At 47.2% G+C, this 21,198-nt stretch overlaps 1 long non-coding RNA gene across 1 annotated transcript in view; it reads right to left on the minus strand.

Moving 5' to 3' along the window:
* The window catches only part of LOC117897323, a 71,926-nt gene that overhangs the window by 41,652 nt on the left and 9,076 nt on the right, over positions 1-21,198 (minus strand). The window contains exon 2 of the long non-coding RNA XR_004649085.1: positions 20,845-20,900. This is a non-coding gene — a long non-coding RNA (uncharacterized LOC117897323). The remainder of the gene's footprint in view (positions 1-20,844; positions 20,901-21,198) is intronic.

Genomic DNA, 21,198 nt, shown 5'->3' on the forward strand with positions numbered 1-21,198 from the left:
CTTTGTTGATTAAAAAATAAGTCTTTGTTTTGAGTCTTAAGCGATCCGGAATTTGCAGCAGATCAGGAATATAGATTATTTTACTTTTGGGATACGGAACTCCCCGACATGACACTAGAATATTTAGTGAACGCATAATAATTCCCAAAAATGCCCTCTGCCGGAGCTCTTGCGCAGCTGCCGCTTGCCAGATCCCCCACCAGAGGTCGCTGCTGTGTGCTTTAGAAAGGGATCATTTCGTCAGCCAATGAGCAGCTGTTCCCCATCTCACTCGCACACGAAGTGATAATAAGGCGGCCATAATAATGGCCGCCCCTGGGAATGTGTGTGGGTATTGGTGAATTTTATCTGCAGCTTCATCGTGGCGTCGACGTCGGCGTCGCCATACACGAACATGCGCAGTCGCTGGCTGGTCGCGTTCTTTGTCTATTTTTGCTCGGCTCTGGATTCGCGTTTACGAGAATTATACTGCAGTCAAAACTTGGCTGAATGCAATCTTTAATGGCCTTTTGAAACGTGCGAGCGTAGAGCGGAGCTGGGAATGCAAATTTGGACAACTGCAGATGAGCCTCGAAAGTTGTGGAGCTGAGCTCTGAATGTAAAGGATTTTGTAGATAAGAAATCTCGGATTCCATTCAAGACTTCTTGGCTGCTGGCAGCTGGCCACTGCCCCAAACAAAGAGCTATTCCGTATGGAGAACAAAACTGGATTTCAGATATGCGTGACACGTTCGCATAATGCTGTCGAAAATTGTCAAATAAATCAATCATATTTATACAAATGCCCCTGATATCCGACTCGCAGGTTGACATCGCCATCGCCATCGCCAGGCCCAGCGTAGCCAGTCCACAGCCGTTGACAGTTTGTCAGTGGTTGGTAATATGTAAATTAATTTAGCCCCCGTCTTCGTCTGGGCCTGCCCATGATAAGCGGTTGCTGAAAACGTGTTTTGGCATTTGATTAGTTGCCAGCGGTGCGCGGTGCCAGCAGACAAAGGGGCCCAAACATGGCAGCAATGATGTGATGGGCTTGAGCTCCACAGCCGGCTGATGATTGTCTGCCATGTCATTGGTCGCCGGCAGCACTCACTGCGGAATACGGAATGATACAGCTTGGAAGTATTTAAAGGTGTGAAATGTCTCCACACCACGAAATCGTAAGTGGAATATTCAATTGTTGGAGCACAACAAACTGAGGGAAAGAGAAGTAAGCGAAATATGTACATAGATACATTTTATAGGAATCCAATCAGCCTGAAATTCAGAGATTAATATTGATTTCTGCACCCTGCACAAGCTCACACTTGAAGCTGGCATTTGGCTGTAATTTTAAGCACTTGACTTTTGTTAACGGTTTAAAAAGTTGTCGAGACAAACAGAGTTTGAAGTCGCCTTTCGAGTGGTTCCAGCACTGCTGCTGTGGTGCATAATGCGACATTAAGCCAATAAAAGGCCGCTTAAAAAGTAACAAAAAGGAAGACGAGAAAAGAGGCATTTTCATTCATAAAAACGCAGCCGCAAGTCGTGGCTCTTTTCCGGGCTACATGGTGATGGGAGATGGGAGGTGGGGGTCTGGTCTCAGTACTTGACTCGCGTGTTAGTCGCGCGCTTTTATGGGAGATGGATGACAAGCCCCCACACCCGCACCCGACCTAACGCGGACCCAGACCCTGTCCCAGATCCAAGGCCACCGCTCAGCTTCCGCCGACATCTTGAGCGGCACTTGACTTGGAGTGGAGCCGTCGTCTGCCTTCGTTTAATGGTTGCCATAATAATGCTTTATTTTACTGTCGCACGAGTGTGTGTGAGGCGAGCGGTGTGCTGTGTGTGCGAAAGTGTGTCTAGGTGTCTGTCTGGCTGCCGTCTGCTGCTGACCGTAAAATTTTAATATCTCCTGACTGCTCCCACAGTCTCACCAGAATTGTTAGTATTGTCAGTGCGTTCGCGGCCCCACAGCCACAGCCACAGCCGCAGCCGTGCTCTCCTCGCTGTCTAAATCAATCTGCGTCACCTTTATGGCCGTTTCATGTGATACACTTTTCACCTTGACATTGAATGAGGCTGCTTCATTGACCACGTCTCCGGAGAGCCGAGAGTCAAGAGCCGCGCGCGCCCGCAACCTGCCTCAACGCGTCCCACATGGAAAGTGTCGTAAAACGTTAAGTGAATGATGAGAGTCGAGCCGGAGGGCAGCCGCCATTGGTAGTGGGAGAGTGGGGGAGCATAATCCATCATAAACATTTTTATGGGCTCACTCTCGCATTTGGCCCGCTCCTGCCCTGCCCTGCCCCGCCCCACCGTCTCTCCGCTGCGCTGGCTGCTCTTGTTGGCGGTAGTAAAATTCGTTAAATGCTCAACAAATTGTTTATTACAGCAATTTGGCAATAAATGCCCCCATTAGCTCAGTTTAGGTGTTGCCACCGCACTTTTCTGTTTACCCACTTGTCGCGGACACTACCGAGAGAATGGGAGAGTACAATGGGGCCACCATTAACACATTGAGGAAAGTGTGGGAGTGGCTGCCTCCACTTTGAAGCTGCTGCCACCAATGCAATGAATGGGTTCACGAGCCTCAATCTCATGTGTGCGGTGTCAGCTTTTGAACTAAATAGATCGAAAGTGTTGACCATAGTATAATTTATGCTACAAAGAAAACAAACAAGGCAAGTGACGCTGAGTGTTTTGCTCTGGGGAACGCTAACATGTGAAGCCATAAATTTGGATTTTGTTGAAACAGAACGAGACTTGCACTATGAATAGAATGTCAAATGTATTTACGAATGTTTATGAAGAAGACAACAGGCTAATTAATGGCTGTGATGAATATTGCATATGCAACACGAGTGTGTACATGCCCATACATATTTACATATGTGTATACTATGTATGTATCTATGTACATATATGTATCTGTATACATTGTATGTAGCATGAGTGTGTTCACAAGTTATCTACCGTATGTTTGTATAGGTCCCAGCGGAGCTGTGTAATCTGTATCTGCTGTCCCACTTGGAAATCGCAAACAGCATCATCGGACCACCCGTTGTCCCGGCTGCCCCGGGGCAGAGGAGCTTTCCCATTATAAGGAAGTTGAATGTGGCCATTTGTGTATGGATTCCATAAGCGAAGTCACATCCGCACGAGGCATTAAGATACACACACAGTTCGGCATGCGGGCTCCCCAAATGAGTTGCCCACACCACACCCTCAGCCTCAGCCTCACCCACACAGCGCCAAGAGAGAGAAGGAGAGAGAACAGAGGCGGCAGGGACAGCCTCCGAGAGCACGAGCACGAGTGTGCGTGTTTATTTATATCTCTGCTGTAATGTGCCTGGCGATGTGTCACTCTTGGAACTCATCGGAACGGAGCGGAGCGCCCTCGGTCCCCATTCCTCGCTCGCTCGTGTCCGTCCGGCCTCATGTCCGTGACCTACTTGCCAGATTTTTGCCTCAATCCCCGCATACGCGTCTGCCTGAATGTGCCACGTTGTTTATGGCCCTGAAAAGAAAACTAATTGCGAAGTCCACATTCTTGTCTTAGTTCCGTAATTAATTCTATTGGCTTTGATTGGACTAAATTAAAACGATCGTACGGCCGGCAGCCAGTCCCAGGCCCAAGCCGTCAACAGATATTCCAATGCCAATACCAATCCCAATTCCAGTCGGAGCAACTTGATCGCGTCGATCGATTGGCGGCAAAGTGTAAATGCTAATGATGGTAACCGCGCAGCTCCAGCGCACAAAAGCACCGATGCACCATGGGAGATGTGCACAAAATGAAAGACAAATATCTGATGAAACTGCATTTATGCTGCGCCATATAAACACTTTGATTCCTGACATTTGCATGCTGCGAATGCTTTGCATTATGTCCTACCACCATAAGCCAAGTCTATAAAACAAAATATATAATTGCAAACATTGAGTTGGGCGATTAATCTTGTATCCATTCCTGTCCAGTCACTTATCGTCCGAGAAATGTTAAGTGCAGTTGAGCAGACAATACGAGTAGCTTCCAGCCAACCGCTTCATTTCTTTTGTTTTAAGTGGGGACAGGGCATTAAATTGATTTGTGCCCACTGTGACTGTAACAGTTCAGGAACGAGAGAGAACAAACAACAAATGGGAGAAAGGCCTCACACTAATGGCCGTGGAGCTTTGCCTTCTGCCCTGACGGCATAATCTCTGGGAATTTTATCGAATTGTGGTTCGGTTTGGATCGGGTCCCGGTCCCAGTCCCAATCGCTGTCCCTCTGCCTCTATCCGTTTCTGGGCGTACGCCCCTGGGCTCGTCGGGCACAAAACTCATTTAAATTCAATTCGAATGTGACATTTTTGTGTTTTCTTTTATTTTTCCCCGCTTTGTTGTTGTTTCTGGTATTGTTCGCATTTGGGGACTTTGATAAATGTCGCAAAGCTGCGCGGGACGGGGAGCGATGGCAGAAGGCGACTCCGAGGAGTCACTGAACGGTTGAATCGAATTCCGATTCCACCTTTTCCAACATTTGTGCTGCTCATTCTGTTTTTCCTCCTTTTCTTTTTGTTGCTTCTCTTGGCCCCGTTGTTTTGTTCTTTGTTGGCTTCCATTGTTATCCAAAATGGCTGCATTACTCGTATTTGTACAGACTTTTTCATGTGTTTCCCACTCGAATACGCACATGTCTGTGTGTACTTACATATCTACGGAGATATCTACAAAGGTTGTTTTGCTCTTGTTCCCTATCGGGAGAGGAGAACCTGCTCTGAAGCGACTTTGACGGCGACTACGTCTCAGGACGTGATTCATGTGTGTGGTGCTGCTGTTGCTGTCGTTTATATTGATGGGGTGTATTTTATTTTATTGTTTTGTACGAGTATACATATATGTACATACATATGTAAGGGAACCACAGCTCAGACATATGTATGTACCTATGCACAGCCCTCTTATGTTATCGTTTCTGTCTGATTGTTGGCCATTTTCATAAGCGAACTAAATAAATTTCATGGTTTTCACGCTTATTGTTAACCTTACCTCCAGTAACACACCAAATATCCTCGGGTTAAGTAACCAAAATATTGAAATACATCGGACGGGCATAATGTTAGTATTTACCTGAAATGAGAAGAGTATTTGAATGAAATTAATAACAGGGTAACTACGAGATCACGTGTAATTTGAATTCTGGTAAAAGTTTTCCAATGGATCCATTAAATGTGTTCTATATTTAATTTCTCAGTTCGTTTAATTATAAATGTAATTTTAAGATTAACAAATGGAGCATAAGCCTAAGGGAAAGTTTCCAGAATTGCTTGTACTTTCAGCATTTGCGGACATAAATTAAGCAGTCAGATGTATATAATTTCCAGAGTACTTCCACAAAAGAAAGTGACTCTTTTGCATAATCCAAACAAAAAACATGAAAAGCAAGCCATTACATAATGCTTGTTTAATTATGATTGTCCTTTTTCGTTGGGAAATAAGATAATTTCATGCAAATGCAGCTGGTGTCTGACTGTAAAAATCTATTAAACTGAGAGATCTAGACAAAGCCCATCCCTCATGGCCAGGCAGGGCAACCAACCGAAATCCTTTTGCATAGACATAAACGTAATGTTATAATTCCCCCTGAAAAAATGTAAGTAAAAATGCCCGAAAAAAGGAAGGAAAAAATATAAAATTAGTTCTGGCTGAGATTTAAAGTCTGCCCGGCAGCTAAGCTCTCTACAAATAAATGTAAAATGAAGAGCTACGTCACTGGATTCCCCGTCTGCTTGGGCAAGGGAAAACATTCGTTTAATTTAATTAAGCTCCGGTCGGTGAGTGGAAAAACGCAGAAGAAAGCAAAGTGGAAAATGAGTTATGAAACCGCCACTGTCTTGGCACGCAGCATAATTCAGCTTGGAAACATTTATTCAAAATGGACATCAGCACGCAGATAAATATTTCTACACTACGCGTACAGTGCCAGACAATTTTCTCTCAGAAAGTAAGGGGAATTCGCCATGCAGTGCTTTAATTGGAATCCAAGTTAAGGACCCGACTGTGCCATCTGCCATCTGCAAAAAGAATCTCGCCAATTATGTTACAAGTAATGCACTTCATTTCACCTCAGGGCCAGACCCTGCTTAGACAGTGGAGAAAATGGGTGAAATGGCAACAAATTTGCGACTGGCAGCAGCAGCAACAAATAGTATGTGAGAGCAGACACGGCCAGTCCCAGAGGTTAGAAAAGATTTGAGTAAAGCTCAGAAAAATGCCAGACAAATTTTATATAAATAATTCATTGTTGTAACGTGCACAGCTCGTCGAGAGTATTTCAGTTAATTAATGAAACGCATCCAGGGCCAGGGACAAAGCAAAATACCGAGACCGAGACGCAATTCACGCCAAATGGCCCCGAGCGGAGTTTTCGCAGACAGCCAGGACCCGGAGAGATCGAAGGTGGAGCGGGAGGATGTGGATGTGGCTGGAGGGGCTAGGCAGCCAAATTAATAACAGACGGAGGCAGCTCCGCATCGCCCGAAATTTGAACAAATGGCGCAGCAAGGACTTTGCCTGGCTGTGGATGTTGATGTGGATGTGCCTTCGTGTGAGGAAAGAGTTCGGGGCTGCGGGCACAGTGCAAATAACGACAACGTGAGCTATCCTCAGGTCGAGGTGGTGGTTGCAACTCCATTTCCACCACCATTAAACTTCCCCCATGCTCGCACACACACAAACACATGCACACAAGCACACAGATAGGGGCAGACTCATGTTGGATTCATCTGCCATCCGCCATCGGTGGTGGTTGGGCGAACGCGGAATAAGCCAAACGATATTCAAATTTTCTGCACAAACTTTACCGAGCGCATCAGCAGCAACAGGGCGGGACTGGGCTGCGGTTGGGTATGGGTTTAGGATTTGAGTTGGAGTTGGAGTTGGGGTTGGAGTTGGGGTTGGAGTTGGGTTCGAGGGCACGTCACGTCACGAACCGCGGATCCGGCATTAGCTAATAGTCAGGCAGCGGCAAAAGTTTTAGCCAGCACAAAAACAACAGCTACCTGAGAGCATGCAGGGTCGAAGCTCGGATGCTCTTTCTCTTCTTTTCATTTCATTTCTGGGAGAATATGTAAAATACATATAATGTACATATTTAAATAAGTATATGTACATACATATATGTAAATACATAATATTTAAATATTTATGTAGATGTAAGAATATTAATACTTGTACTTGCAGTGTCAAACCTGGCATTAGAAAAGAAACTCCTAAATTGGAGGAAAGGGTATAATGAACCTTCCCATGCCACTCCATGAGCGCGATGTTCATTACACAAAATTTGCATTTAGACACAAACATAGCGTCATCGGGCGGGGAAACGAACGGAGGAGGGGATTCGGCGTAGAGCGGGGGTGCTGGTGGGTGTTGGGTGGTTTTGGGACAAGGCAGCCCGAAAAGTGCACTTAACCATAACTCACGCTCGTGACATCGCGAAATTCTTCCATTAGTTCCTGCCGGATCCTGGCCCGGCCCTGCTCCCTGTTCCCTGCCAACCTGAGAGCTGCGGCTGCATACAACAGTTCGGATGGGGGGGCCATAATCGACAATCTTCCTCATCAAGGACATCGACATTGCTCCATCTACATAATCGTCATCATCGCCATCGATGGATGCGTGCACGCCGTGGCTGTGATGAGGGGGACTGGGCGGGAGATCCGTTCTCCAGCCCCAGCGAGCGGTTATTTACGAGGCAATTCCAATCGAAGACCGCAGCGGGGCGAGAACTGCGCTGGTGGGACGTCAGTTGTCGGCTAATAAACTCATCGCTTGCCAACTTTATGGCCTGTCGCGATTTCGCAAGCGGCCACTGGCTGAGCCAGCGACTGATTTGCGATCCATTCGAATGCAAATGGCACCCAAAGTCGAACGGAGAGATGGCTTAATTAGAGTATTCGACACGCGCGATTCACCTTGCAGCTGGACACAATTTAGTATGCAAATTAATTCTCAATTGATTTATTTACCAACATCATATTAGCTGGAGCGACCAAAGCGACCAAACCGCAGCTGCAATTTCTGAACACGAGGCACCCTGTGCTAGCGCTACACGAGAAAAGCGAGCGAAGAGAGCGCAAAAAGCTCTCTTTTACCACGAAAACTCTCTTAAACTCTCATTGCTGTGCACATGTTTGGGTGGGGGTGGTGTGGGCAGGGGTTAGGGTTGTTTGCCTAAACAGAATTCAAATGTTTGCGAGTTGCAATAAATAAAATATGAATTAGAATTCATTGAGAATAAAATATATCAATATGTTTTTGTACAGGAGAATAAAATAAAATAAAAATCTATTTCTGTTATTATCTTTCAAAATTTAGATCTTAGATTCTGCACTTCCTGCAGTTGATGAATTGTGGCTATGAAACTACAAAATAGTTCAAACTTTTCTAATAAAATACGAGATATGTATACAATATAAGTTCACAGTTTAGCCAATGGTCAGACACAAAGAGAAGTTTGGAAATTGTTCATTCTCCCCCTCATTGTTCAGCTGCTTGATTTGGCATTTCCAAATCCAATTGAATTTCTCAAACAACTTTCGTGAGATGGATGGGATAAGGGATTCGGGCTGCAAGCTGAGCTGCGTACTCCTTTCGTGGAGCGAACCAATTTCTCGATTCAATTATTCTCAATTGCAAATAAGTGTGAGGGAACTCAGAATGCGACCCGTTCCGCTCCCAGCTGAAACGTGCAATTGGCCAAAGGAATTTTTCACTATTCTGCGCTGTGGACGCCCCACCTCCTACTCTTGGCCATTTTTGTAAACTGCTGAGAGACGTCTGCGAGAAATACTTGTAATCAAAATGGTCGCTCTCGCCAGAAGGTGTGGATAATTCACTTTGATGCAGTCCAAGACCAAGCTGCTCGGAATTTCGCCTGCCGATGAGTGCGTTGGCCCCGCTTGACCACCACGGACCGGTCCACCCCAGCAGCAAGCTCCATTGGACGTAATTCGCCCGAACCGAAACAAAATCGAAGCAGAATCGAAGCAGAGCCAAGATTTGGGCGCTCGCAGCTAGACGCAGGAACGTGTTCAATTTGCGCTCATGAATGTTTCAGCATATAGTTATTGGATTTAGTTTCGGCACTTGGCACTAAGCATTGCTGCCATTTTGCCCCATTCTCACTTGGAGTTTCGTCTCTGCCCGACATTTCTGCTGGCTGGCGAAGCGTGCTCGCAATCCGCAAATAAGCCAAGCCGGGGAAAAGTCTCATAAGGCATCAAATGTGCGCGGCAGCGATATCTTGATATTTCGGTTGGGAGCCAACCCAAAATATTAAATATTAAATGCTGAGCGGGAGGGAGACTCTGATTTTTCATCCGGACGTGCTGTTATTAACATCTTGATGAAAAGGATCAGACAACTTTACATTTATCTGATTATTCGCGGATTAATGTTAGATATTTTTATATTTCCCTCCCAACATCAGTCCACAACAAAGTTCCAGCAAGCAATGGGGTCGCTGAACTCAACTCTGAGATTCAAATGAGCCAGCAATAAAATGATTGATACAATTGCCAAGGTAACTCCCAGGCAAATTGGGTCAGTCGATGACGATGAAGATGGAGGGGCTGACGACGATGGCCCTGGCAATGAGGAGAGAGCCGTAGACTCAGCAGCAGCAGCAGAAGCAGCAGCAGCTCGGTGACAACTACGTCATAAAAAGCAACATAAAATTCCCTGCGACGACCTTGAGAAGCAGTAAACATTTTTAATGACTCTCACTTTTTAGGGCCAACTCTCGTAGACCGTAAAACTTCGAACTGTGACGGGCAGAGGCACACAGCACACACACCACACACAGAGCACTTCCAAGCCTGGCAGCATCGTAAAGCGAAAAGAAAGCAAAAGCAAAAGCAAATAAGCAGCCGAAGCGGCCAGACGAGGTGGCTCTGCCGGTGACTCTGGTAAGAGATCGCTCCGCTCGCTCGCCGCAAATTGTCAATGGCCCACTGTGCGCCCATAATGCGTAGATTTAAACTAGCCCTGGCAGGCACACACGCACACACGTGTGCACATAGTCATCGTGTGTTTTTTGTTTGTTTCTGGCTTATTTTTTATGCCCCGACCTCGACCTCGAGCCCGAGCCCGACCGGTGCGCGGTTGTTCCTGTTTTATTGCCCTGAAGGCTGACATTGAGCCCAACCCTTTGTCTAACCAAAAGAAGGCTCGGCTCTGGCCCTGGCTCTCAGGCTCAACCCTTTGGAGGAGGCGAACAACTAACGATAATTGCGCGCAGGTTGCGCATAATTTAGCTTCAAGGTCTGCTATTTTTCTGCTCTGGCAACGGCCTGGAAATTATCATTTCATACTTTATGGCAGCAATGTGGCATGGGCGGGGAACATTCTCTTAATTGGCCTCACGAAACTACAAGTAATTACACTTAAGACAAGGCCGAGAAATGTTCTCCTGCACACCGAACAAGATCTCAGTTTTCATTGGAGTACTGTGAGTGCAAGATCGAGTAGAGGTTGATCCATCGTTGGTCTTTTTCATGGCACATTTTGATGGAAACAAATGGAGTATATTAGATTTTCTATCAATGGCAAGGGTCGTAGGATGTCTCCACAAATTATGTTGCAAAAAATAATGTAAGAAATGAATCTATCATCATATCTAGATCAGTGAACCTTTTATTAATTAAGACACCCACATATCATTATAGCCACAGCCGAATAAGCTGACAGACACCTGTCTTTCGATTTTCATGGCATTGGCTTGGTGCATTTTCTGTGTTCCGCTTTGTTCATTATGGAAATGGCTTCTGTCTGCTGATAAGAGCGTTTGTTGAGACAACAAAATGTCGAAAACTTTTAATGAGAAATGTCGCCAGTGCATGCGGTGCGATGCCATTTGGCTTTTCCCTCGTTCACGTTGTGGTTCGGGCTGGGTCTCCTTCCCAGTGGCGTTTGGCGAACTCGACAATTTTCGTTACGAGCGAGCATCTTGGCAAAATGAGAAAACTTTTGCCAACACCAAACGTGTCGACGTCCCAACCCGGCGACGGAGGTGGAGCTGCCAAAGCGGAGGAGCAGACGCAGCCCGCCACACCCATAAAGCTCCCCGGGCACGGGCCACAACGTCACCAGAAGTTGCCGAAAGAAAATCTGTTTCGAGTGGCTGCAATGCCCGTGGACGTTGTAGGTGTTGTCTCCCGCTCCTGGGAGAGCCTTCTGTCCCATTATTTGCACAGCAGTTGCAACGAGCCAGCAAAACAGGATACGATAAGGACGATGGAACCCGCTGCCGCAAGCGAACCACCCCCACATCGAGGCAGCGGAAGTATAGGCACTTATTCCGTGCCCTGGCCGGGCTGTGACTTTTCTTTTATTTGTGCATGAGGCAACGATTCGGAAGAATGGCTTCGTCCCCATTCCGTATTGCCTGTGCTTGTGCTCGTGATTGTGCCCGTACCCCAGAAGGGGAGCGACCTCGGCTAGTCCCTACGGCTCCCCTGGCTCTCTGCTTGGATTGCTCTGACGGCGGGCGTTGCATTTTGGGTAAGTGACGTTGAACGTTCGGTCACTGGCAGAAAACCGAGTCAGAACGAGACAACTTCTGGGCAACAGAATGAACAAAGGAATAAGTAAAAATGTTGAGTTTCTATCCGATTTCTTGCAGTGCACGGAGAGGAAGCTTCACTTCGTGTGTAAGTGCCTCAATTTCTGGGATGTTGACATCTATTTCGGCTGGAGGAACACACCTAAGTGTGCTCACGATGGGAAGCAAACAAACCAAACCAAGCAATGGAATGGCCACCCAGATAAGCCCGGCAAATACGAAAATATGATTCCATTTGACTCCGGCTGTTCTGTTTGTTTTCGCTTACATTATGAATAGCACAGCCCGAAACGGAATACAAATTGGACAGGACTTGGCCAGAGCTGGCGCTTGCTTGTGGGTGAAATCAACTTAAAGTTGCCCGTGCTCTCGCCACTTGAGCTGGCTTTCTTTTTAATTTGGCTGCCGAAAGTGTTGGCCAATATTTTCGGTAAAGTTTTTATGTCTCCAACAGATTCCTCCCCATTCTCGGTGCTATTTTGTCAGTCTGTTTGCCGGGAGTTGGGGCGGCTGGCCGTCTAATAAAATTCGCCACCTCGCCTCGGCCTCGGCCTCCAGTTTCTTCCATATTGCGGAAACTTGGGCTGACAAACTTTGGCTCGCTTAATTATTTCCGGTTTGCGCTGTGTGTGGCAGCTGCCAAGGAGAGAACTTTTACTTATCAAGTCGTTAAGAGCGAGGCACAGACCCACAAAGTGCACGCTGAGATGCGAATTGGATTTAGGGCCAAGGTCTGGGCCTGGGCCCTGCCCTGAGACTCTGACGGAGCAGGCCTCTCCCCGGGGCCTTTGTAAATCAGCGGGCGAATAGCTAGCCCCGCCTGGCTACCGCACCGTGGCAGCCACATCGGATGTAAATCGAACACTTAATGGACTCACCTGCAGCGGATAGCGCAGCGTATCCCCGCACAGCCAATAAATTTGCATGCATTATGAGCACGATATAAGTTACGAACTTTATTTGTGAATTAAACGCGACATGAATTAACGTGACTGAAATATTCCATCTTGGCCAGCGGCAAAACTAGCTAGAAGTCGGTGTTGGAGTCGAGGCATTTACATAAATTGTTCCTGTAATTCCAGCTGGATCCATCCTCTTCCGACTCGTCCCCATCCTCACAGTGAAGTTCAAAGGCACCTTCGTATTCGTATTCGTACTCCTATTCGTGCTCGCGGTGACTGCGAGTGTGAGTGCATATAAAGAAGTACGCTTTATGCAATGATTAAATTAAAATAAATTCTGCGTTTAAGTTATGCAAATTCTGCTGTGCTCATTGTCCAGTGAATGATGAACTCCGCTCCTATCAGAGGCAGTGGCTGTCTGCAGAGTTTGACACCGCTGGCAGTGGCGTGGCATACAGCCAAATGTGTTTCTTGATTTAAACAATTGTCGCCTAAATGAGTCAAGCGGTGGCCCCACCCCTTCGGGCTGAAATTACAATTTGTCCGCTAATTGTCAATTAGCTGACATCAGTGTGTGGTCCGAAGAATGGGAATTTGCATAAACGAGTGCGGCATGGACTCGAGTCCGCAAAGGGGGAGTCTTAATTGAGCTCCAAGTGCCGACGGCAATTGGATAGTCGCCAGGGGAGCTCAGTTGGGTGGGTTTATCGAGACTAGCCTAAACCCTAACTAGGATTTGTAGCATTTTTAGTTAAACTCTGCTTAGTTAGTGAGCTTTCTAGAACATTTTGAAATCAGTTATGACAAGAATGTCCTGCCGCATGGCAGATTTACATAGATTCCTTTTGCAGTCCTGCCAGATTGCTGGAAAATTCTTTGCTTCTCTGCGCAAGGGATCGATGCTGGCTCGAGTTGTTGTGACGACGAGGCCAGGGTGACGCCGCAGCCAGACCAAACCCATTCCCCGTCTCGCTCTCCGCAGCACACTAGTGTACCAGTCCGAGCTTCAGTGTGAGTCTCTGCTCTGCCCGAGCGACCAACGCGCAGAGTTGCCATGGCAACGCGGCGGCCCCTTCAATAATGGAAGACACGCGCTGTGGGCCCAGTCTTTTGGGTGGGGGGGAGCGTGGCAGGGCAGAGCGATGGCACTTTTGCGCTTGTGTTTGTGCGTGCAGTGGTGTGCGTGGGCGCCGCTGCCGCTGCCAACGTCGATGGTCGCGTTGCCACGCCTGAATCGAGACTTTATCTGCGTCGAGCGTCGGCGCATGTGCGAGAAAAGGACGCCCGGTGGTGGTGGATGTCGATATAGTCAGATAAATCCAGCATGGCCGCCGAAAAACGCCGTCACGCACACCAGTGCACGCACAAACACAAGCGTAAGGCAAACATCGCTCCCCCCACCCATGCACAGCGTTCGCACTTCCAATTGGACTGAGTCTACGCGCCGCATCGCACTAAAGCGCCCTCTGGCGGGAAACGGATTTTATCTGCTGATTGGAAGTGAAGGAAAGGATATCTGGCGCACAGCTTCCCGGTTCGCCCGCCAGGCGTCTTCAGTACAAAGGCCAAGTGGAACTTCGAGTGAGAGTCGAAGGAATATCCTGCTGGGTATTTCTCTATTCATTTTTTGGGCTACGTAACAGCAAGTCAACTCGTGGAAGATGAAACGAAGGCAATGATTCCACTATTAGATGAGGGATATATGGGTTCTGTGTAGATTCCATGCTACGAAACCTCATGACTTTGAGTGTTTATAATCCGAGTTCCCGTTTCCTTTCCTCTAATCTTTGTACACTTTTTCCATACCATAAATCGGATACAGTTATTCAGATCCCATTCAAATGCTGGCATTGATTGATCTGTAATTATTGAGTTAGGCTAGCCCCATTCCAAAATCCAAGCTAAAAGCTGTTTCCGATAGCAGGAAACGCTGTGGAGAGCCACACTGGGCACTGGACACTGGGCTATCGGCCAATTAGTGTTGATGCTTTAATCGCTGTCTTCTAAGTGGATCGTGGAAGTTGCAATCACTTTGGCTACCTGGATATGCATGTGTCTTTATTAGTGACTTATGGATGGGGTGGCTGGAGTACAGTGTGCGCCGGAGAGAGCGGAGAAATACAAGCAGTGTATAATAAAAAAGAAAACCCACTTCGATGTTCTTTGGAGCAATCAATCACATTTTAGGCAGATATTAGCGATACTTGCTGATAAGATTATTGACATTTGCTAGAGGAAAACCTGAACGTCTTTTACCCATCGACTACTGTATTTGAAGACACTTTATGCACGTTTTTATTGATGAATAGAGGAAGGGTAGCCCTTGTAAATCGCTGGAGGAGGAAAAGAAAAAAAACCCACTTCGATGTTCTTTGGAGCAATCAATCACATTTTAGGCAGATATTAGCGATACTTGCTGATAAGATTATTGACATTTGCTAGAGGAAAACCTGAACGTCTTTTACCCATCGACTACTGTATTTGAAGACACTTTATGCACGTTTTTATTGATGAATAGAGGAAGGGTAGCCCTTGTAAATCGCTGGAGGAGGAAAGGACACCCCTTTGGCACCCATGGAGCTCGCTCGCTCAATTACCAAACAGGGTGGTCTGAGCAAGGGCCATCTGGAAGGGGGCAATACAAATAATTTGTAATCAGCGGCGTTAACAATGCGACCCATCAATTTGTATTGACCTCTGTAGCCTCGGCGGAGTGTCGGGCTGGGGCTGGGGGCTGGGGGCTGGCAGCGCCTGCAGCTCCGTGAATTATGCAAGTGGAGCGATAAAAGCAAAGCCCAACGAACTAAATTTATTGGATGCCATCCACTCATTAGCATCCAAATGCGCAGCGCAGAGCACAGAGCGCGAACCGGAGACGAACGAACTCATTAACAGCCTCAGCGTCTGAGAACCGTGCCCCAGCATCAGCCTCAGTCCCAGCCACAGCCATAGCCCTGCCCAGTATCGACAGCCCAGTTCAGACCTGCTTCATGGCGCTGAATAAATAACAAAGTGACAACCACAAAAAACGACCACGACCAAGGTGCAGAAGGAGGAGAGGCAGTGGCAGTGGGAGTGGGAGTGGTGGTGGGAGGAGGCTGGCAAGACAAGAAAGTGTACAATAATTGGGCTCACAAATCACCAGACAGACCAGACCAGGGCATGGCATGGCAGCACAGGAGTCGCTGTCGATCCCCGGATCGGGGCATCGCAGCAGAGATAGAGATGGAGAAGGAGAAGGAGACAGGGGATGGGGCTGCAGCAGCCGGCACACAAATGAACACGAACCAAGTAAATTGAGATTCTTTAAATTTATGCACATATTTTTTTCAGAAGCAGTACGTGGAGCCACTTAAGCTCCTCAACGACCCCGAGTCTCGGTCCGTGCCATGCCGCGCTACCCCTCCAGAGGCCCCCAAGGCCCCACAAACATGGGAAAGCAAATCTGCGCAGGGGCGAGTCCCTCCATGCCACCCAACCACATCCGCATCCGTTTGTCCCTGACTCCGATGCTGGTTGGCTTCGCTCCCTGGCCTTTTGGTTGGTTGGCCAGACCCTGCCATGGCATGGCGTGGCATGGCGTGGCATGGCGTGTGTGGCGTGGCATATTGATGAACCGCAACAAATTGGCTCCACGGTGGCAAGACCAGCACAAGCAGCAGCAGCAGCAACAGCAGAAGAACTCTGATGTCGAGCGCCACACAGTGGGAGCAAAAGCTCGACACAGGCACCTAAAGTGGTGGCAAAGGCAATCGCTAGTTGAGTCCCACCGTGCGCTGTCTCGGGGATGGCACAACGTTTTCTAGCCATTATACTCGAGAGAAAATTGTAAAAAACAAGCGAGAAAGAGAGAAAAATAAACGAAAATAAAAGTAACCAGAAACGAGAGACAGACAGCCAGCTTCAGCCAGCCACTCGCACTCTAGGAGCCGCGTTGCCTGCCCAGTCGTCGTCGTATACAGTTCCATTTGAATCCCAATCTATCCCCACCGTCGACTACCTACCTCGCCTCCCTCGAGTGTGTGTAGTTGCAGCTTGGCAATCTGCCATCATTTGGCATAAATCCCCCATGATAAGACTCCACGATTGCTCCCCAAAGTTCGTCGCGCGCACTAAGCCACGCAGCCGTTTCGAGCTGCTCACAGAGTGGGCACAGGGATGGGTGGCGAAAAGTTCATAGTTCATAGTTGGTGCCCGCAACTACTCAGAAATAATATAAATTTTTTAAAAACTTTGCTCATCCCTCAATGCCGACGGGAGCTACTCCCGCTCTCGGTCATATAACCAGGACAAAACTTGGATTGCTCCGAAATGCGGCCATTTATATTCCACCTCGGTTGGGATGCTGCTTAGAGTTCTGGCGAATAATAAGCCACAGAACGCTGGGTTCAATGCACGACTCCCTGCCACTCATTGTGTTCCAAGGGTATTCAAATCTTAATCTCCCCTCGCTGCACGATTGGCAGACATTACGATGCAGCACCGCAAGTTAATGGCCGCTGCAACAAGGTTCATCAATCATCAATCATAGTTCATGGCGCTCTTGGCAGCGGTTGGGTTTGTCTTGGAAACAACTCACTTTTCGATGATTAAAAGATTATTCATATAAGAAAAATCAAAATATGTTTCCCTAAGACATACGAGATATGGCAGTAGATAGTAAACATATTTTTCATTCACGAAATGCCATGCCATTTACGTTGTGGCCACTTTAAAATAAATAAACCAGAGTTTAAAAATAAAAATATAAAAAGATGGAACTTGTTTGCGCTTTGTTTTCTTTATTGGGTGCATTAAAAAATGTAAGTAAATGTTTTCCACCACTCAGCCACACACAAATAGTACAACGAGTGTGCTGGGCTCTATGAGTCAGGCCGACACCCACACTTCCACACTCTCACCTACCCCCACTCAGTCCCACAGAATAGTATGCAGCAACGAAACACAAACAATTTGAGTTTTCATACCCCGTAATTGGAGGGTGCAAAAGGTATACTGTTTCGTGATCCATTTCATTCCACTCATTATGGATAAGCGTCGAGCTGTGTCCGTTTCGTCGCTAACTTATTTTAGACTAATAACTAATAATATTTACTGCTTGATAACTTGCCAACATAATTGGGCATTCGGAGACTCTTAAAGTGCATATCCCCAATGGGCACCCCCGATTGCCGGGTATCTTTCAGTTCTCTGTTTTGTTTCATATTTATCTGCCGGTGCCCTACTGAGGCAGGCTCGAAAAAAATGCGTACGGACTGGTCTCCTCTCCTCTCCTCTCTCCACAGACACTGCCTAGAATATCCAAAACATTTAATCCCAACAACAATTCCAGCAGTATAACTGAACAGATTTTTGCCTGGCCTGCCTCGATTCAGGCTCAAGTCAATCCCTCTGTCACTGGGGTGTGAGGGACTGGGCGCTGCTTGCGCAGTCGAGTTCGAGTTGGTCGTGGCATAGTTGGCTGGTTGCCTGGAGCGGGGGGAATGGCTGCCAGTTTCAATGGCCGCCGACAGCCCGAGAGCCCGCTACCTGTGTGTGCGCGACAAGGACGCAATGTGTGCGCGTCTCCTGGGGGAGAGAGCGGGACAGGCTGTCATCGTTCACTTGCAGTGGTTGCTCAGCTCATTGTTGCTGCCACGTGAAATTCCGAAATTCTGAGGCTGAGGCTGAGGCTGGACTGTGATTGCGGCACCCATTCGTAAATTCTCGCACATGTGTACACATTCATGCAGAGGTGCGAAGCCATTACGGTTACCATAACGGTGCCTTGTCCATGGCAGTGGCAGTGGCAGTGGCTGGCCAGAAATATCGAAATATGCAGCGCCCACCCCTCCATTCAACTCGCACCCGTTTTGGGGCGCAGCTGTTTATGTCTGTCCACGACTCGCGGCGGCTGAACTGATTCTGTTTTTGATTTTTTTGTTTTTGTTTTTGTTGATATTGCTCCACACGCACCTCCGCACGTTTCATTAGCCGTGGCCTCCAGCATTCTGACGCAAATAAATCAAACGAGAATGGGCCAGAATTCTCCCTCGGATACTAAGGCAAATTTCTTCCAGTGCAGGGCTGTGGAATATTAACCCATTTTTCATGTTTTCTCTCAGTCACGGCCCCCCGAAACTTGGTTCATAATCCACTTGAGAGCGAACTCTTTTGCTAATCCCCGCTGGCTGGTAAGTCAAAGTGGGCAAGGCTCGAAATGGGCAGCACCTTCTGGCACTTAATGAAATTGAGTTCTGGCCACCCTGCCCATCCCAAGTACTGTCTCTCCATGGCAGGCTGCGGGGCTCGTCTAATTGCGCATCCTTAATGTAATCAAGCAACTCGAAGCGGTAACGGCCACGATTGAGGGCAGCTTCCATGCAAATGTATCCAAGAAATTAGTTAAATTAATTCAACTTTGCCGGGCAATTGGAATTTTGCACCACGCAGCGCTGATTAAAATTTCAAATGAAGTTCCCCAAGCCCCAGCGTTCACCGTTCACCGTTCAGCGTCACCTGCCCGGCATGGGCAGCCAGCCACTTACATGAACTCGTCTGGTACAGACGTAATTTCATTACTTATTTACAGCTGCTCAGACATGCCGAGCAAAAAGAGCCCCATGCCCATGGATAGATCCTAAAACCTTCTAAATAAATTTGTTGCAAACAAATTCAGTTGGAATTCGGGACAATGTAGATTAAATACAAGAACAAAGTGCCAGGCCATAAACAGGCATGCAAGACAATTGCTAGAAATGTACACAATACTTATAGTTGCTTTTTGTCGAATTAATTCACTTTACGATAGTTTTGCACAGTTGATTGTGCGACTCTATTGGAACTTCCACCTGCTTCGACAGCAGTTTAATTATATTCGCGCAATACCTTTCCGTTAACTGATCAGAACTAACTCCGACAGAACTCAGCCCTGCTTAACGATCTGTGGACTATTTAATTGGGTTTTGGCTTCGATGCAGAGGGGTAAAACATTTAATTAAAAGGCACAAAAAGGCTGGCAAATTGAAGCCGCACATAAAGCAACCAATTGAAGCGAGTGTGGAGAGCGCTTAATGAAACGAGAACACGAGCCGCACACGGGCAAAAGTCAGGCAAATAAACGAGGTATTTATGTGCCGTCTAAAGACATCAGCCCCAAGCCCAAGAGGGGGAAAAGCCAAGCCAAAGAAGCTAAAGGCAGCGCCAGACAGAGTCTTAGTGGAGGCAAAGTGGAGGCGGAGCGACTCTATTCACTGACGGGATAATTCACTTCCGTGCACTTGCGTGTTTATTAAATTTCTGGGGTTGTCTCTGGGCATTGATTCCAGGGCACAGCGATGGGGCAGGGGCATTGTTTCTGATATTGTGTAACCACATGTAATTACGTGTATTCCTCATTAGTTCGGATTCGTGACTGGCTTTGTCCAGCTTCCTCGCAAGATTTTCTCACAATCTCAACGCACAGTGGAACGCGCAGTGTTGGATTGGCTGCATATTTGCATGTACTTCTCTGGGATTACAACAGCAAACTATCATCTGTTCCTGTACACTTCCCATTTACTTATTAACAACATCTTAAACATCATTAGAGTTCACAGTTCAAAAAGTAAATGTTTATCCAAACCAATCCATCGCTATTCTGGAATTTGTTTTTTTAAATAGTTAATTTAATGCTCCACGGTGCCGTAGTAGTTCTGGCGAAGGAGCAAAGGAGTCATGTGCTCTACGTTATCGGGGCAGGGCGAGTCACGTTCGACAGCCAACCCATTTACTTAGCTAAGCGACGGGGGTTGTACCTGCCCGCAGCCACCCCGTGCCAGCGAAGGACCTCCCACCACCCTTAGATAGAGATTCGCACAACTTGTTACTCGGTCGTCCGGGCAGGCGATTTCTCTGCCCTTTCCCGTCCCGTTCCGAACCGACCCGTTCCGATTCGATTTGATGGAAATCTTTGAGCTACACGTTCTCGTTCTTATCGCTGGAATATGGAAATTTCGCCATTTATTTGATCAACTTTTGCCTTTTTTCTTGGCTCGGGAGGGTGTGGTGCAAATAAATGGCAAAAGGTACAACATTGGGTCTCAACTATTTCATATGCCACACACACACACACACACACACATGTGTCGTTTAGGAAAGTAATTTAGCAAAAATCATGTTTGCAAATAAAAAATCGAAACAGTTTCAGGGATCTTCTGGCACAACAAAAGCCGCGACTCCTCCCTCTCCACAGTTGCACCTGCGGCTCGATTCAATTGGACAGCCTGGCAGTTGCCATATGGAGTCTTATGCGCATCCCCATTATTATTACTTTTATTTGGCATGCAGCATTCATGTATCCAAATATATGAGAAACGCTTTGGATGGGGACTCACCTGGAACAGCTGCAGGCTGGCGACAGCCTCTCCCCAGGGGACGAAGCGGAATCAAACTGAAATGAGAAGGAAAACAAATAAATATTATTTAATTAGATACTTGGAAATGTGAGTAAAAATGTTATTTTGTTCTTTTTCAAGTTTAGTTTATATTCAGAAGGACAGTCGGCCCATAGGCATGGCCATGAGCGACCCATTTGCCCGGCTATGTAAGCATCCTCATATGCAAAGCACTTTTCACAGCCGATTACATGGATTACAAAGCACAAAGCACAAAGCACACTGTCCTTGTGTTCATTGGACGTTGCAGAGTATCGTGTGATCTGGCCGATTTATGCCGGATCACGCTCCTCA

This window comes from Drosophila subobscura, chromosome O, assembly GCF_008121235.1.
Source record: "Drosophila subobscura isolate 14011-0131.10 chromosome O, UCBerk_Dsub_1.0, whole genome shotgun sequence".
NCBI lineage: Eukaryota > Metazoa > Arthropoda > Insecta > Diptera > Drosophilidae > Drosophila > Drosophila subobscura.